Source organism: Saimiri boliviensis, chromosome 15 (genome assembly GCF_048565385.1).
Source record: "Saimiri boliviensis isolate mSaiBol1 chromosome 15, mSaiBol1.pri, whole genome shotgun sequence".
NCBI lineage: Eukaryota > Metazoa > Chordata > Mammalia > Primates > Cebidae > Saimiri > Saimiri boliviensis.
Window position 1 is genome coordinate 13,903,419 of NC_133463.1, and position 16,011 is coordinate 13,919,429.

Consider the following 16,011-nt stretch of genomic DNA (forward strand, 5'->3'; position numbering starts at 1 on the left):
GAGCCAAATGGAGAAAGGAGAGCAGTGGGGCGGGACTGGGGGGGTTGGACAGACATTAACCACTCCCCTCCCCTACCTCCTCTTCCTTCAAAATGGACCTCTCAGCTTCCAGAGAGAATTAGAATGTAAGGTGGAATGGCCAACCAAAAGAGAGCTTATTGGTACAAAAATGTGATGGCTTCCATCTGGCCTTCCACTGCGTCTGTCCCAAAGTTTCCATCCCAAAGCTCTGTCTGACTCCTAAGACTGGCCTCAGCATGATTAGACCACCAGAATTAACAAAATGTGGTGGGCTGGGTGGTTTCTCAGTAAGGAAATACAGGTTGAGCATGGCTAATCTGAAAATCCCAAATCTGAAATGCTCCCGTATCCAAAATTTTTAAGTGCCATCATGACATCGTGACACCTTTGCTTTCTGATGGCTCAGTGTACACAAACTTTGTTTCAGGCACAAAATTAGTACAAATATTGTATAAAATTACCTTCAGACTATATGTACAAGATGTATATGAAATATAAAAACATCTTGTGTTTAGACTTGGGTCTCATCCCCAAGATATCTCATTATGTATGTGCAAGTATTCCAAAATCCAAAAACTTCGAAATCCGAAGTACTTCTGGTCTCAAGCATTTTGGGTAAGGGGTACTCAGTCTGCAGCACATGGACATGGTGTGATGGAGGTCACACGATCCAAAGTGTCTTATGGGTCATAACACAAACGGGCTTAATCTCACTCTTAAGAGGTTTATCTTGGGCCGGGGAGCAGCCCCTTCACCAAGGGCTCTGTCTGACATTACGACTAGAGGACTCCAAAAGGCAATGTAAATGACAATGTCACTGATGACTACTGATGGTGGGAACATCCTCCAAACCAAGGGACTTTACTCTGATGTCACACATATTCATGCCTGTCTAATTCCCAGAGCAGCTAAACTATCACTTTCAGTGATTATCTCTCTCGCAAAATCTAAGTGGATTCCCGGGGGTGGGGAAAGAAAACTACATGTGTGTAGCTAAGAGTGGAAGCTGCGGAAATGTGTGGCGTGTGCTTGCATTTGTGCATGCGAGTGGTGAGAGGCTGAGGCTCTGCGCAGTTTTCTGAGATTCCCCAGAATACAGAAGGCTTGTGGTGCATATGGGAGAACTGACAAGTATACCAGAAGGTGAGGAAATGGCTGGAAGCAACACTAATGCCACTCCATCTGGAAAGAGGGGTACTGTTTAGTACGTCTGGAAAGCATTATTTCTGCAAATAGCTCAACCTCTATCAACTTTCAGGCAGGGATCCCGATCTGCTGCCAAAATGAGATCTCCCTTACGGCAATGTGGTGGGAGAGGCTGAGCAAATGAACTAATAGCACAAAGCAGGAAATCTGTAGAGATGGCAGCCAGTAAGGTACCACACAGCAAGCACCTGCCTCTCTCCAAAAAGACAGCCGGGGCCTCGCATCACATTAGGCCAGGGCTGCACTGGGGGAGGGCAGAGCCTGGTGGGGTTTTTGGGCTCAGCAGTCATTTCCAACAATTTCTCACAATTTTTGGGCTCCGAAAAGCCCCAAATACGGTTAGCCAAATGGCTTTCCTGCATTGATTTTTATACCCATGGGTATTTTGAAGGAAATTAAATCCATGTGTTTTTGATTCGGTTGCCATTAGCACATGAAAACGCTGTTTTGTGAGAATTACGGTATGCCGTGGGTGCCTTTGCGCAGTGCTGCTAAATGCCATAAAACCGTCTAGCCAGACATGGAGATGCAAGAAGCCGGGTACGTTCTGCTGTACGCCATTTCCCTGCCTGTCCAGAAGGCAACATGTTTTTGTCATTTGCATCCTTTCTGAATGTAGCACAACATGTTTTCTCGTGCCTGTTAATCATCTATCATTTCCGATTTGAATGAAGCCATATTAGTGGGGATGATGAGAAATTGCCCTTAACCACTAATAGCTGGACAGGATTCATAGGAAAGCTGCCACAAGGACGGGTGCTGGTCTCCAGGTCCAGGGGCAAAGAGGCCAGCTGAAAAGCATCCCCAGAAAGGCCATGTGGGCTCCAGTCAACCATTAGAAGCAGGTGAGCATGCACTGGCCGTGAGAGACGGTGGGAAACCCTGGGGTAGGAGGGTTCCTCTGAGCCCTGCCACTGACTGCCTCTGAACTTCCTCTGTGTTGATTACCTGGTTGAATGCCATCAGTTTAGGGCTCTTTCTGGGCCTGATGTTCTATGAATTAAAATCTAGCCCCAATATGTCCTTCACTGTATGGTCGCATGTATTAAATCCCTACTGTGTTCAATGTTTCATGCTCATTGTTGAGGGCAGAAAGATGAAAAACCTGTTTTCGCCTTTGGAGAGAAGATGAACAAAGGGGAGAGGACCAGTGATTGACTGTGAGTCAGGCAGAGTGTGGGGGCTTTGTCAATCTCACATCACTGGCGATCATTTTCTAACGTATCCATTATCGCCCCTATTTGATGAATCGAATTTTACTGCGTTAGGAGGGGTGAGTAATTTGCTCTTGGTCAAGAGCTTGGAAATGGAGGAGTTGGGATATGGGTTCTCTTATCTGTGGCTCCAAATTTCATGTTACTTTCTCTCCTCCTTACTGTTTCTTATAATTTAATGTAAACGTTTCAAATATATATGTATAATCTAAGATTTTATCTCTACAAACACAGGGAGGGAGTGCCTAATTCTGCTTTGGGAACATTAGAAGACTTCACTCAGAAAATGATGACATTTGCTTTGGGTTTTGAAGGATGAGCAGGAGTTGACCCAGTGGAGATGGGAGATGGATTGGGGATGGCAGAGGGAATCGTGTGTGAAAAGACACAGAGTGAAAAGTAGGGCAAAGTGTTTCAGGAACTGCAATCATGCCACTTACCTCATTTCTGTAACACTGATTAATGTCTAAGCTGCTGAAACATTTCAGGCCACATTTCTCCGATAGACACGCTTATGCCTTGATTGTATGTTTTCTAGACCTCCAGTCTGGTCTCATCATTCCATCTACTGGGCTACAGGAGATCATCTTTGAGATCAGGTGGCATCTCAGCAAGTGGCTTGGTAGACTTTGACTTTGGTCAGCCTTGGCTAACTCAGTGGAAAAGGGTTTTTTAATATTTTCCTCCATTCACGTTATTGTCTATGATGTTTTGCTCCTCACTTGCCATGGAAGAAGAAAGAAAATTAGTTGAGGGCACAGCTGGTGGCAATTTTGCTCTGAATTCAGAGGTTGTGGAGCAAACGGGAAATTTCATGCTGCAGCCGTGGTGGGGGCCGACTGAGCTTTAGTGACTTACATGGTGTGTCCACAACCTGCTTCCCGTGAAATTGCCTTTTAAGCACAGACAACCTGGGAAGCTGCAGCTGAGCCGCTTCTCTAGAAGGCTCTCTGGATTTCATAACTGGGCTCATTCTAGCACTTAGTAAAACTGTACTCTCCTACTCCTCAGATGGACTAAACTTGGCCTGTGCCCTATTTTAAAAGTCAGCTGGGCTGCTAAGGTGCCCGAGTACTCAGTCCATGGAGAGTCATCTTCTCCCATCTTAAAGATTCAGAAGGTCTCTCAGCTCCCGGCAAGGAGCATGCCGTGTTCCTGGCTGAACAAACTCACTTGCCTCAGTCTAGAATTAACCCGAGGTGCACACACCTTTGGTAATGTTGGCAATTCTAATGATGTCTAAACTGATCCTCCTGGCCTGGTGTGAGCCGCTTGTGACAATCTCATACTCCATTTAGACTCAGGAGATCCACTTCTCATCCAGAATATTTTCATAAAAAAATGAACTTCATCCTGCGTCAAACATTCACTAAGGTCCTTCTGGCTCTAGAATTTTGTAATTTATTTTATTCTAGCTCTGCTGGAAGTTGAGACCAGCTGTTTACTTTCATTAAAAGGCAGTCTCACACTCCCATTATCATTGTAGACTGTTTTAAGGCCCTGCATCCTCATCTTAGTTTTCTTTCTTTTTCTTTTCTTTTTTTTTTGAGATGGAGTCTTGCTCTGTTGCCCAGACTGTAGTGCAGTGGCGTAATCTCAGCTCACTGCAACCCTCGCCTCCCTGGTTCAAGCAATTCTCCTGCCTCAGCCTCCCGAGTAGCTAGGATTCCAGGTGCCTGCCACCACGCACAATGGATTTTTGTATTTGTAGTAGAGATGGGATTTCACCATGTTGGTCAGGCTGGTCTCAAACTCCTGACCTCGTGATCTGCCCACCTTGGCCTCCCAAAGTGTTGGAATTACAGGTGTGAGCAACTGAGCCCCGCTGACCTCATCTTAGCTTTCTCTCTTTGCTCCACTAAAGCAAATCCCAAATTATTTGGCCTTTTCTCAGAAGGACAGTTTTACAAAACATATCATCATCCATGCCAATGTGGAACTTTTTGGGACCCTCTCTAAGGTCTTTACATCACCCTCCATGTGTACCTTCCAAGCAGAACACCAACACAAGCTTAACAGGAGTGGGGTGGTGTGTCTGGGTATGGATACAGTCAGGTTCTGCCTTTCCAAGCCTTGCTTCTGTGAGAGCTAAACAATTTCAGGGAACGTGCAGCCCACTGTCTTTTGCAGTTGAGTACATTTAGAGTAGAGGCCATGTTAGCTGTGTTTTAAACATGGCAGCCAACAATTAATGTCCTGGACTCATTCTCTTCTTGGCTTGTGCAGAGAGAGACCAGTCAGGTGGCTTAGAGACGTTATTGGCAGGAACCACTGCTCCCTCTATTTGGGAATGAAGGACCATAAATGGTGGCTGCCTTCCAAACTGCCAATAAATAAGTAAATATAGAGAGTGTTGACATTGGTCTCCCTGCCAAACGCCAGTCTGCTTCTATTCTCATTTTGGGGGAGACGAAAGAGAGAAGTGTTATTGAATAGGCTTTTGAGAAGTAACCTCAGTTCTACTTGGAATCTCTTCTCTTTTTGGAAACATTTCAGTCGACTTTCCGGCCCTTATTGGCGAGTGGGACAGTTCTGTCAAACATGAGATTGTGTTAGCTTATTCATAATCATGATCAGCAATAGGCCGAAATGGGCTGCTTCTAAAGTTGAACTGTTGTCAACAGATACTTCAGCTATAATTTAGAATAACAGCTTAGCCCCTGAGAGGGAGGGTGTGAATTTAGCATGCAGCCAACTCCGAGAGTTTCAGGTATCGGCCAAGCACGTGACACTTTAGTAATACTCAGCTTTGGGGCTCAACTTCCTCTCAGCCCACAGAGTCCCCAGGTTTTTAACCACTGCCTCCTGAGTTAGAGGGTTTTGTGCAGTGACTCAGTCTGAAGTTGGACCACATGGCGGTGTGTTTCTCAGCGTGGAAGGCTGAGGCATAGCTTGCTTACTTTTGCGTGGCTGATGCTTACCATGGTGTCTGTCACATCAAAGGCACTTAATATATACTCGTGGAATGAATGAATGAATGAATTTAGAGATGCTTTGCTTCCTCTCTGCTGTTATCAATAATCTCAGACTGCTGGATTTTGAATTACTCCAGAGCGACACTCCAGGACGTCTAAAATCTAGGGTTTGACTCACATGCTTTTGTTGCCACCTATCCATGTCCCACTTTCTTTTCCTTAATACCCACCCCACCAGCATGGAGGAGGGCTCCCTATCAAGGCTCATAGCCCATGCTGCACGCACATTTTCCTGTTCTGAAGCATGTCGCTAGACATTCTACACACTTGCTTCCCCCCTTTAAAAAAAAAATCACTTCACTCCTTTCCTGTTACTTTTCCCATTTCCCTTGACAATGTTCAGGACCTTGCAATATCAACAGCTCTAAATGAGAAGATCTGACTGAGAAACTGAGGAAAGAGAAGGCCAAGGGTTAATGGAGGAGTCAGGCGTAGTAACTTCTCTTTCCTGAGATCTGGTGGGGTTTTCTTTTTGGATGGCTGGTCTCCTGGGCAGAGCCACTAGCCTTAAAGGGCCACACACACTTCAAATTTCCATGGTTGTGGTGGTTTTCTTTCTTTCTTTCTTTTTTTTTTAGACGGAGCTCCACTCTGTTGCATAGGCTAGAGTGCAATGGTGTGATCTTAGCTCACTGCAACCTCCGCCTCCCGGGTTCAAGCAATTCGCTTGCCTCAGCCTCCCAAGTAGCTGGGACTACAGGCACACACCACCATGCTGGGCTAACGTTTTGTTATTTTTAGTAGAGATGGGGTTTCACCATGTTGATCAGGCTGGTCTCAGAACTCCTGACCTCAGATGATCCGCCTGCCTTGGCCTCCCAACGTGCTGGGATGGCTGCATGAGCGCACCTGGTCTCCATGGTTATTTTGGCAGCTGAAGTGCAAAGGAATTAACTTTTCATTTCATGTTATTTTAAAAATAATCTCAACTTTTATTTTAGATTCAGGGTGTACATGTATAGGTTTGTTACATGGATGTGTCGCATGACACTGAGTTTTGAGGTATGAATAACTCTGTCACCCAAGTAGTGAGTATATACCCAATAGTTACTATAGTTTTTCAGGCCTTTCCCCTCTTTCTTACCACCTTCTACCCCCTGTAGTCCCCAGTGTCTACTGTTCCCATGTTTATGGTTATGTGTACCCAGCAATGCTTAGATTCCACTTATAAGTGAGAACATGTGGTATTTGGTTTTCTGTTCCTGTGTTAGAAATTAACCCTTTAAATCAAAGTCTTCTATAGTTGGTTACTGCTTTTCTTCCAGGTGTGATTTATTATTCACCTCTTAAGGCATGAATGTGAGAGCATATTCACATGCACACGCACACTGGATACTACTGGGTTTTGACGAGTTTAGACATTACTAATTTCCCTGCACATCCTCATGGCATCTGAACAACCCAAGATTTCCTACTAATGGTTTCAAGAGGAGACTTTCAAGTAATTAGGGAGATTCTGTTTTCCAAGAAAGGCTCTTCTTTTCAGAAGTCTGGTTTCCAAGAATTGTGGATGATTGGTTCATTTGTGGGGCTGGTGTAGTTTAACTGGCAGCTTATGCCACACTGATCTCTAGCATACTTGCATCAACCAAAAGACAGAAGCCTGTATGATTGTGGGATTTCCCCTAGAGTCCTAATACACCTTTGTTATTTACATTTTTTAATGCGTGAAAGTACCTGAAAACTTAGTGGCAAAAGAAGACTGTTGTAAAAAATTGAATAAAAAGTACATTTTAAAAAATCCAAGTTAGTGAGGTCTGACTTCCTCTATTCATTTATTGCTACTCTTGTTGCTTTTTGGTTTTTGTTTTGCTTCTTGACTGTTGTTGTTTTCCAGGAAAGCTGTCATTTATCGTGAGAACAAGAGCAGCCATGTGTTGATTTTTCTGGATTCTTTTTGGATACTATCCCAGTGCTAATGAAGGCCCTTCCAAAGTGCTAAAGAGCCGGTGCCAAAATCGGTTAGGCTGAAAACAATAGAGAGTGGTACACAGACGGCAGATATACCCGTATATGTGTACGCACGCCTCGATATCTGAATTAATACGTGTGTGTGCACCTCCCTCTGTTTATGCAAATATACACACGCATTTGTGCAAACACATAATGTGTGCGCCGGAGCTACACTGAGGAGAGTGTGATGGCTGCATTTTAATAAAAGGACTTTTTACAGCTGCTTGCAGAGTATTTTCTTTAATCAAGGCATGAGCAAAGTTTCTAGATGTTGCAACGCCCTAATTTGTCAGTTTGGAAGCTACTGAAAATGTACCTTCATCAATTACAAAATTCAGGGAGGAATATAAATATTGTTATAGATCTTATTTGTTTTACTGAGAGATGAGGATACTACTACAAGAAGCACCTGGAAAATGCTTGGCTTAGGCTTGGCTGCTGTGCTTATATTCATAAATTCTTTAACATCGATCTTTGAGTACTTTGGAGGCAGTTTATTAGCTGAAAGAGGGGACATTTTGTAGCTGGGTTGTCTGTGCCCTCAGTAGATTCTCCCTGCCTTTCTCCCGATGTGTAATTATTCTGTCTCCAATTTGTTTACACAGCTTGCAGACGGGGACAGAGTTCTCTGGCGACCATACAGCGGCGTGCAATCGCCCTAAAGAGAAACATTTAGAAGTGATAAAACCTAAATGCCCTGCCATGCACCATTACATCCCACAGTTATTCAAATTTAGTAAGTTAAATTAAATAATATCAAATAACTTGATTTCTGGGCTTTAAAAATTCATCTCTATGGTGCCCAGTAGTCAATTTCCTTTATTATTATTGTTCATCAAGTAGGATTTATGTTTTTTGTGAATCAGGATCCTCGCCTGCGCCGTCCGCGGCGCTCGCGGCGGGCCCGGTGAGTCGTAGCTCGGAGCGCCATCTACCGGCTGGTTCCTGTACGGCCGCCGGGAGGCCTCGCGGGGGCTCCGTGGTGGGGGAGAGGCCCAGGGAGCCAGGACCGCCCAGCGCGCTGGCCCTGCAAACATCAGAGACAGGACAGAGCTCCCACTCGCTGTGCTCACAGTTCCCTTGGGCTCAGGCACTGGGGGTCCGCCTGAATATCTTGGGGAGAATCCAGAGAGACTGGCTGCTGAGGCTGGAGGAGTTTTTCTGCGGCGGCTGCTGCAAAGCTGACAGGTGTGGTGGTGGTCCACGGCTCCCATTCCTCCTCTTCTTTTAATTTTTATTTATTTTAATTTTTATTTTTTAGAGATGGGGTTTTCACCTTGTTGGTCAGGTTGGTCTCGATCTCTTGACCTCATAATCCCCCCACCTCGGCCTCCCAAAGTGCTGGGATTGCAGGCGTGAGCCACCGCGCCCAGCCAAAACTAACCTTGACCCCGACATGACTTGAACACTCAACCTTCTGATCTGGAGTCAGACACACTACCATTGCAACACAAGGTCACCATACTTTATAAAAGCCCAGATGATCCAATTGAACTGCTGTGTCCCGGCATATCTGGGAAGCCATTCCTGCATGACCCAAAGCCTTTCTCTGCTCGCACACATTCCTGTTTGAAGGGGATATTGGATATTTAGGCACAGTAGTTGCTGTTGCCAGAAAGTTCCCTAGGGAAACACAATGATAAATTTCGTCATGTGGTATGCTTTTAAAAGGTATTTTGCTGCCAGGAAAATCTTTTCCCTTTAACATTTCTGAGAAGGAGTTGAATTCTGGTGTGGTGGGGGCGATGGCCAGCCCTTGGTTTTCTTAGGGGCAGGTTTCCATTTATGATCAATTTGATTGTGGTTTAGCAAATAAACAACCATCAGACAATGGCAGTGTGTGTAGAAGGAAGGAAATCCCTTTAAAGCAAAGTTAAACTATTCCTTAATTCAAACCTCTCTGGCACCTTTGTTTGATCTATCTTGCTTTAGTGAAGTTCCATAAAGGTGACACTTAGAAGTTTGCTCACAGTTTCAAGCAATATAATAATCCCAACATTCCAACAGGGCATCCAAGAAGTTCCCTTTCTTCTCTAAGCTTCTAAACACAGTGCTCAGCATGGACGTGTGTGTGTGTGTCTGAAAGTGCTTTCCAATTGATCAGCTGTCTCCTCTCTCTCTTCCCCCACCAGTCAAGTGTTTCAACATAGCAACAGATGGTGTTTTAGGCTTTTTGCTGAGTTTAGTATGGTCTATTTTGTGCTTTCTCGGGAGGACTGTGGTGATAAGTTCAAATGAGATGGTACAAACTTCTCTTAGAAATTAAACAGACTTCACCGAGTCCCATGACTCAGTGTTGTTAATGCATTTTTCTTTTTCTTCCTTCTTTCTTTTTTTGAGATGGAGTCTTGCTCTGTCACCCAGGCTGGAGTGCAGTGGCATGATCTCTGTTCACTGCAACCTCTGCCTCCTGGGTTCAAGCAATTTTTCTGCCTCAGCCATCTTAGTAGCTAAGATTACAGGCTAGTGCCACCATGCCTAGCTAATTTTTTGTATTTTTAGTGGAGACCGGATCTCACCATGTCGGCCAGGCTGGTCTTGAGCTCCCAACCTCAGGTAATCCACCCACCTCAGCCTCCCAAAGTGCTGGGATTACAGGTATGGGCCACCACACCTAGCCGTTAATACATTTTTCAAAAGGAGCTCTCCTTCCCTTTCCTTAAAAGCACTCCTCTCTCCCTGTCTTATACCATCACTCACAATGTAGGGAGAAAGTTGCTGGACTGAAAGTAAAAGCACATAATTTATATTTATTTTGCATGTGTTAGGTTACAAACCTCTGGAGATTTTTAAGACCATTCTGCTCTCCAAGCAAGAGTCAAAACTAAGTAACATGCTACATTTGAGTTAAGAGGAACATAGCAGTAAATGATGCTAGAGGGTCTTGTTACTGAGGTTGCATTTACCAAAGAAAATCCCATTCTTAAAGGACCTCCGGAGAGCCTTCCTCCTTGTGGTTCAGTGGTACGAGGAAAAACCAGAGACTCTTGCTAGGTTGCTGAAGTTCAGGGTGGAATCATCTTTTCTTCACTTGTTAACTGAAGGCAAACCCTTCTAAATATCCTGGCCTTGTTGTGCCTGTTGTTTCGGCATTTTTATCATCGGGGTCGCTTTTGTTATAGATTTGTCATGGTGAAGATCAACCTGTATTCCGTCAGGGTTTGCAAGGCTCCCTACCACGTGCTGATCTGGCACCTGTCCTGGAGTTACCCACCTCATCCTGGTCTGTCTTTCTTAGCGCAATGACCTTCTAGCTCTAGCCTAATACAATAATTTGTTTAGTGATTTAAGGGAGTTGGCCAAGAAACACAGGCAGGAACTAGCATTCCCAAACTTAATCCTTAATCTCTTTGTCTTGTTCATGGAGAAAACCAGAAGCAAAATGGCCTAAAGGTTGTGCTCTCTGAAACCAAAACACCTCCAGGAAGATGTTCCAGGCTGAATGTCCCCCCTTCCTTCCCCCCTGCTACCTCTCCAATTCACATGTTGAAGTTCTAATGCCCAGGACCACAGAATGAGACTGTTTGGAAACAGGGCTTTTATAGAGGCACTGAAGTTAAAATAAGGTTATTAGAGTGGGATTTATCCAATATGGTGAGTATTTTTATAAGAGGGGGAAATTTAGATACAGACACCAGCAGAGGGAAGACCCTTTTCATGAGAGGACACAGATAGAAGATGGCCATCTACAAGCCGGGAGAGAGGCCTGGAACGGTCTTCCTCTCACAGTTCCCAGAAGGAACCTACCCTGTCTACACCTTGATTTTGGACTTCTGGCCTTCAGAACTGTGAGACAATTTAAGTCTGCTATTTAATTCACCCAGTCTGTGGCACTTTGTATGGCAGCCCCAGCCCTAGCCACCTAATAGGTGGGGGATTAATTGAGTCATCCATATATTTTGGTATTCCAAAATAACTTCCATTATTTAGAAAGAGTCTGCAGGCAGGGAGATGTGTTGGGCTTTGGGAAGTCCTTAATAGTGCACTAAACGAGACCCTTGGAAGATTCCAGCCTGGCCCTACCCAGCTTAGCTGCTGAATCCTCCACAAACCGTAAGGTAGCATTGAAGTCTGTGGCGCACTATCGCCATGCGTAAATCATGGCTAATCATAGAAATAACTTGTCTTCTATTTAGCTTCATGTATCTGGACACACAAGTACTTTCCTGCTGAGAAGCTAACACTTCAAGAACATTGGGCTTTTTGTACCTCCTCTGCAACCATTTAACATGATTTCGAACAGAGTAAAACTCTGTGGATCTGCAAATTTAACTCCAGAGGTATTGCCACACCTGTCTATGCCACCCAGACGGAGGGCTCAGGTGAGAGCTTTCTGCTTGTGCACTTGAAACGTGAGGCCTCATCAACAAATACTCTTTATGAAATTTGCCTATTAGTCTTTCCATCGATGCAGCTGTTTCCACCAGTGCAGTGTCCCTTTAAGAACCTGCAAGATTACTAATGGATACAGGTCATGGTGACAGACTTAAATAAACCTTCTGCAATAAACAATCATGTTGAGTTTTCATATGATTACCATCATCTCATGCCTGTCCCAATAGGGCAAAGAATGCATGAAGGAAATGAACATGATGGATCATATACATCATACTGTCATCCCCCAAGAGTGAGACAAACAGTATCTTGAGGAGGCTTACACTGTCTTCCTGATAAAAACCGACAAGAATGTGCATTAAAATGGATCCTGTATTTTGTGATAAACTGTTCTTGCCCTGTGTTATACTGTGTTCTACACATATATACAACCCACCCTATGGAATAAAAATGTATTCAGTAGACATAAGGCATTTGCTCTGGGGATTTGGAAATTAAATACTGGAGGGCTAGTCAATGTCAAAAATTGGAGTGGAATTAATAAAATTAATAAAATGAGCTGTCTAATTCAAAATTATATATGTATGTCATCCCCGGTTTGGGTTCATATCTCAAGACCCTGCATAAATTAAGTTCATGGCCTGACCCATTTAAAAAATAACTCTCTTTTGCTGTTCAGGTCTTTAAGGTCAAGTTCAAGAAGTGCCAGCACTACAATGATTTACACTGCATGCTTCCTCCCTGAGTGTTATTCTCTAGCATTGAGGTGTTTCGTCTCTCCCCCTCCCCATTTGCATCAGAGAACTGATGGGCTGTGGATTTTCAATATCCAGTGTCTGGTTAGAAGATGACAAGCATCTGCCTTATTTTTCATTTTTCACTTGTCATCAGGATATTTGAGGTGATATACCAAATATACTCACATGAAGTCACATGACTTAAAATATCATTTTCCTCAAGGTAATCTCATTCTAATGTTCCCATTTAGAAACATGATTTTGCTTATTTGTGAATCGACCACTCTGTGATAAGGTGCGTTAAGCAATCAAGAGAATATTTTCATGGTTTAATAGAAAAGATCCTGATGTTTTTCCTATCTGAATGGTCCTTGAGATGAATGTGGTGTAAAAATATGATACATTTCCCTGCTACAGAAGCAGCTCAGAAATCTTTACTTGTAATGACAGGCTAACAGCTGCGAACACAAGGTGACATCTTTAAAGATAAGGACACTGAGGTATTGATTAGACAAATCTATTTGGCAAGGCAGCGGTGATGTATAGATAGCGGAAGGGGATGTCGGGAGAAACCTGTGAATGCACATATTAGAAAATACCTTGCACAGTTCATAAATAATAATGATTATAATAAAGGCTCTGCCAGTGGTTTAAGGATCCGAGTAATATGAATTGATTGTTAACATTTCACTTTAAAGATAGATTAATTAATGCTGAATCATACGGTAATTCTTATGAAAGTACCGTACATATGACATGGAAATTAATACCAAATGAATTCATTACAAGTGAGATAATTACAATGAATACCCAATAAATTAGCCACGACAGGACATTTAGAATTCTAGGCATTCAAGTATTGAGAGTAGCAGCAAATGGCCAGGCCACTGCTGAGGTGTCAGGTCACCTCAGACTTAATCGGGCAGGTTCCTGGGCCTTTCAATGTGAGTTTCCCTCTGGTTGAGTTTCCCTCTGGTTGGCTGTGCCAGCTCAGATATGCTGACAGTGGCTATGGAGGTCACCGGGCTCTTCCGTGGGTGCTGGTTGTTGCCATAGGCTCCTTAGCAAACTGTTACCAACGAAATGCTGATGGGCTCAAGCACGCCACTAGGACTTGGTGAACAGAGAACTTGCACAGATTCTCGAGATGAGGTTCTGACTGGAGCACAGAGAGCCAACTCCTTTGGCTCTTCTTGTCCTTGCTGCCCAGTGCCATATCCTCACTGTCTGCTGGAGCTTCCTCTGGCCTACAAGGGCGTTTTGTAAAGTGCTCTCATTTTGCATAGGTTTGTGCTGGAATGCAGAGAAGTCAAGGGTCTTCCCCAAGAGCACACATCGTGTAAATCCCCAGCCCAGGGTTCTTGTTTCTAAGGAATCTGACTAGGAGACAACAATAAACATTATAGCTAATGTTTATCAAGCATGCAACACGAGCCAAATATTGTGCCGAATGCTTTATGCGTATCTTCATACATCCCCCTGGGGGAGACATATGAAGATACACACAAGGAAAGAAGAATACAAGTTGAGCAACAAGCACAGGGTTACCTAGCATGTGAGGGGAGGGTTGGGAACCCTAACCCAGGTTTATCTGTCATCATCACTTGGCTTTCTGGCAGCCGTGAGGTTCCACCTGGTGTCAGTGAGGCGTGATCTCCTGCCAACGTCTGGTTTACCATGAGTCTGCTGCAGCCATCCCAGAAAACTGGGTCCACTGTGGGAGAAGAACAGAGGGAGGCAGGGCAGAGATGCAGCTTCTGGGATGTGAGCAGGTGAGTGGGAGAGCTGCCCCTTCTCATTGAGGGGTTGGGAATCAGGGGTGCCTTTTCTGCTTCCTTATCCCCTTTCTGCCAAGGGATGGTAGAGCCTGGAGACGGACGGAGCTGCTAACAGGGAGCCTGGGCAATGGGCTGCTTTCCAGGTGAGAAACAAACTTCAATTTAAGTCACAGAATCACTGGGGCTTATTTGTTCCTTAAACTGAAATAGGAAGTGCACAACAAGGATGCCAGTCTAGGGTGGCTTTAATTCCCACATGACTGTGTCAGGGTGATTTTATAAGTCCTACACGTTGTGTCAGAGTCTGTGACAGTTTTCCGGGAGGAAAGGCATCCCTTACATAGAAAAGTAGAGGTGTGTTTACATCTAAGGCCTCCCTGCAGGAGTCCCAGAGGCCCCTGGAGGCCTCCGTGAAGCTCCAGCCCAGCTGACCTCTGCACCCCGTGGGCAGATGCTGCCATTTGGCAGCAAGTGGACTGGGCACACCCTGGCGGGGGTGGCAGTGGGGTCAGCCAGCGTGCAGGCATGGAGGCTGATCAGGGAGTGGCCCTGTGGAGAGTGTTACTGTGGCTGTTCGTGATGGATGGCGGGGTGCAGGTGCTGAAAGCAGGAGTCTGGGGTGGATGGTCTGGGATCTAGTGCTGTGGGTCATGTGCTAACCACGTGAGCCTCACTCAATAGAAGCGGGACCAGAGCTTTAAAACATTTTACTCAGAAATAATTTCAATGTTAAACAGAAGAACTGTTTTTCTCCAGGGAACTTACATCACTGCAGGAGAGAAGGGAAAGAGAATGCTTGTCTCCAGGCTGAAGACAAAAGACTTGGGAAAGGAGGGATGGGGCAGAAGGGTCTCAGCGAAGTAGTGGACACACACCTACTCTGCCTCGCTCACCACAACATCTGGTGTTGTGCTAGGTCATCCGGAAACCCACCTGCAGCATGGTGTTTGCCGAGCCCTTTGTATAGGCTTCCTGATGCCATCTTCCCTGGGAATGAACCCTTCCCCACCCAGGAGAGAAGGGAAAGAGAAGGTGGCAGGGGGTGGGGCAGGGGGCAAATCCTGAATCAGCTGAGTCTCCCCAAAAGTACTTGAAAAACATAGCTAGAATCGATGAAGTTATGAATTGGCAAGACTAAATTTTTCAACATTAATGGACACGGGGAGCTAGAGAGATAGTAGTTTGGTTACAGAGAAAGAAATGCTACGGCATCTTCACACACATGGGCATGTTCCCCACGCTCTGGGTTCAGACCCTGCAGTGTAACACTGGTTAATGCTAGGAGAAGCTTGGTCTCTTTCAGGCTTCTATTAATAGATGATTGTGACATTGTGACACTGGGACAGGAATCTGCTCAGCAATGCAGTTTGCGCTGAGAAGGTGGCTGTGGACAGCCGGGTCATTTATTCATCCGGCCAGTATTTATTGAGCCCGGATCATGTGCCAGGCACCATGGTTTCCAAGGTTTAAGAAAGTCCCTGCCTAAAAGGCTGACGTTTTTACTACCTAAAATTCCTTATATTCCTGAGCAACACTGTCTAAATACTTTGCTGAGATCAGCCACTGTGAAGGAGAAAGGCAGAACAGTAGAAAGATGTAGGTTTGGGAGTCAGGCTACCTGGGACTAAATCTCAGCTGAGTTTGTAAATTTGGATGAGTTATGAACTCTCTTAGGGCTTCGTTTTTCTCATTTGTAAAATGAAGATAATAAAAATACCTATTTCAGTGCAGCGTTGTTGTGAGGATTAAGTGAGATAATTTATTGAACCTCCGGAATATATTAGCTCTGAGT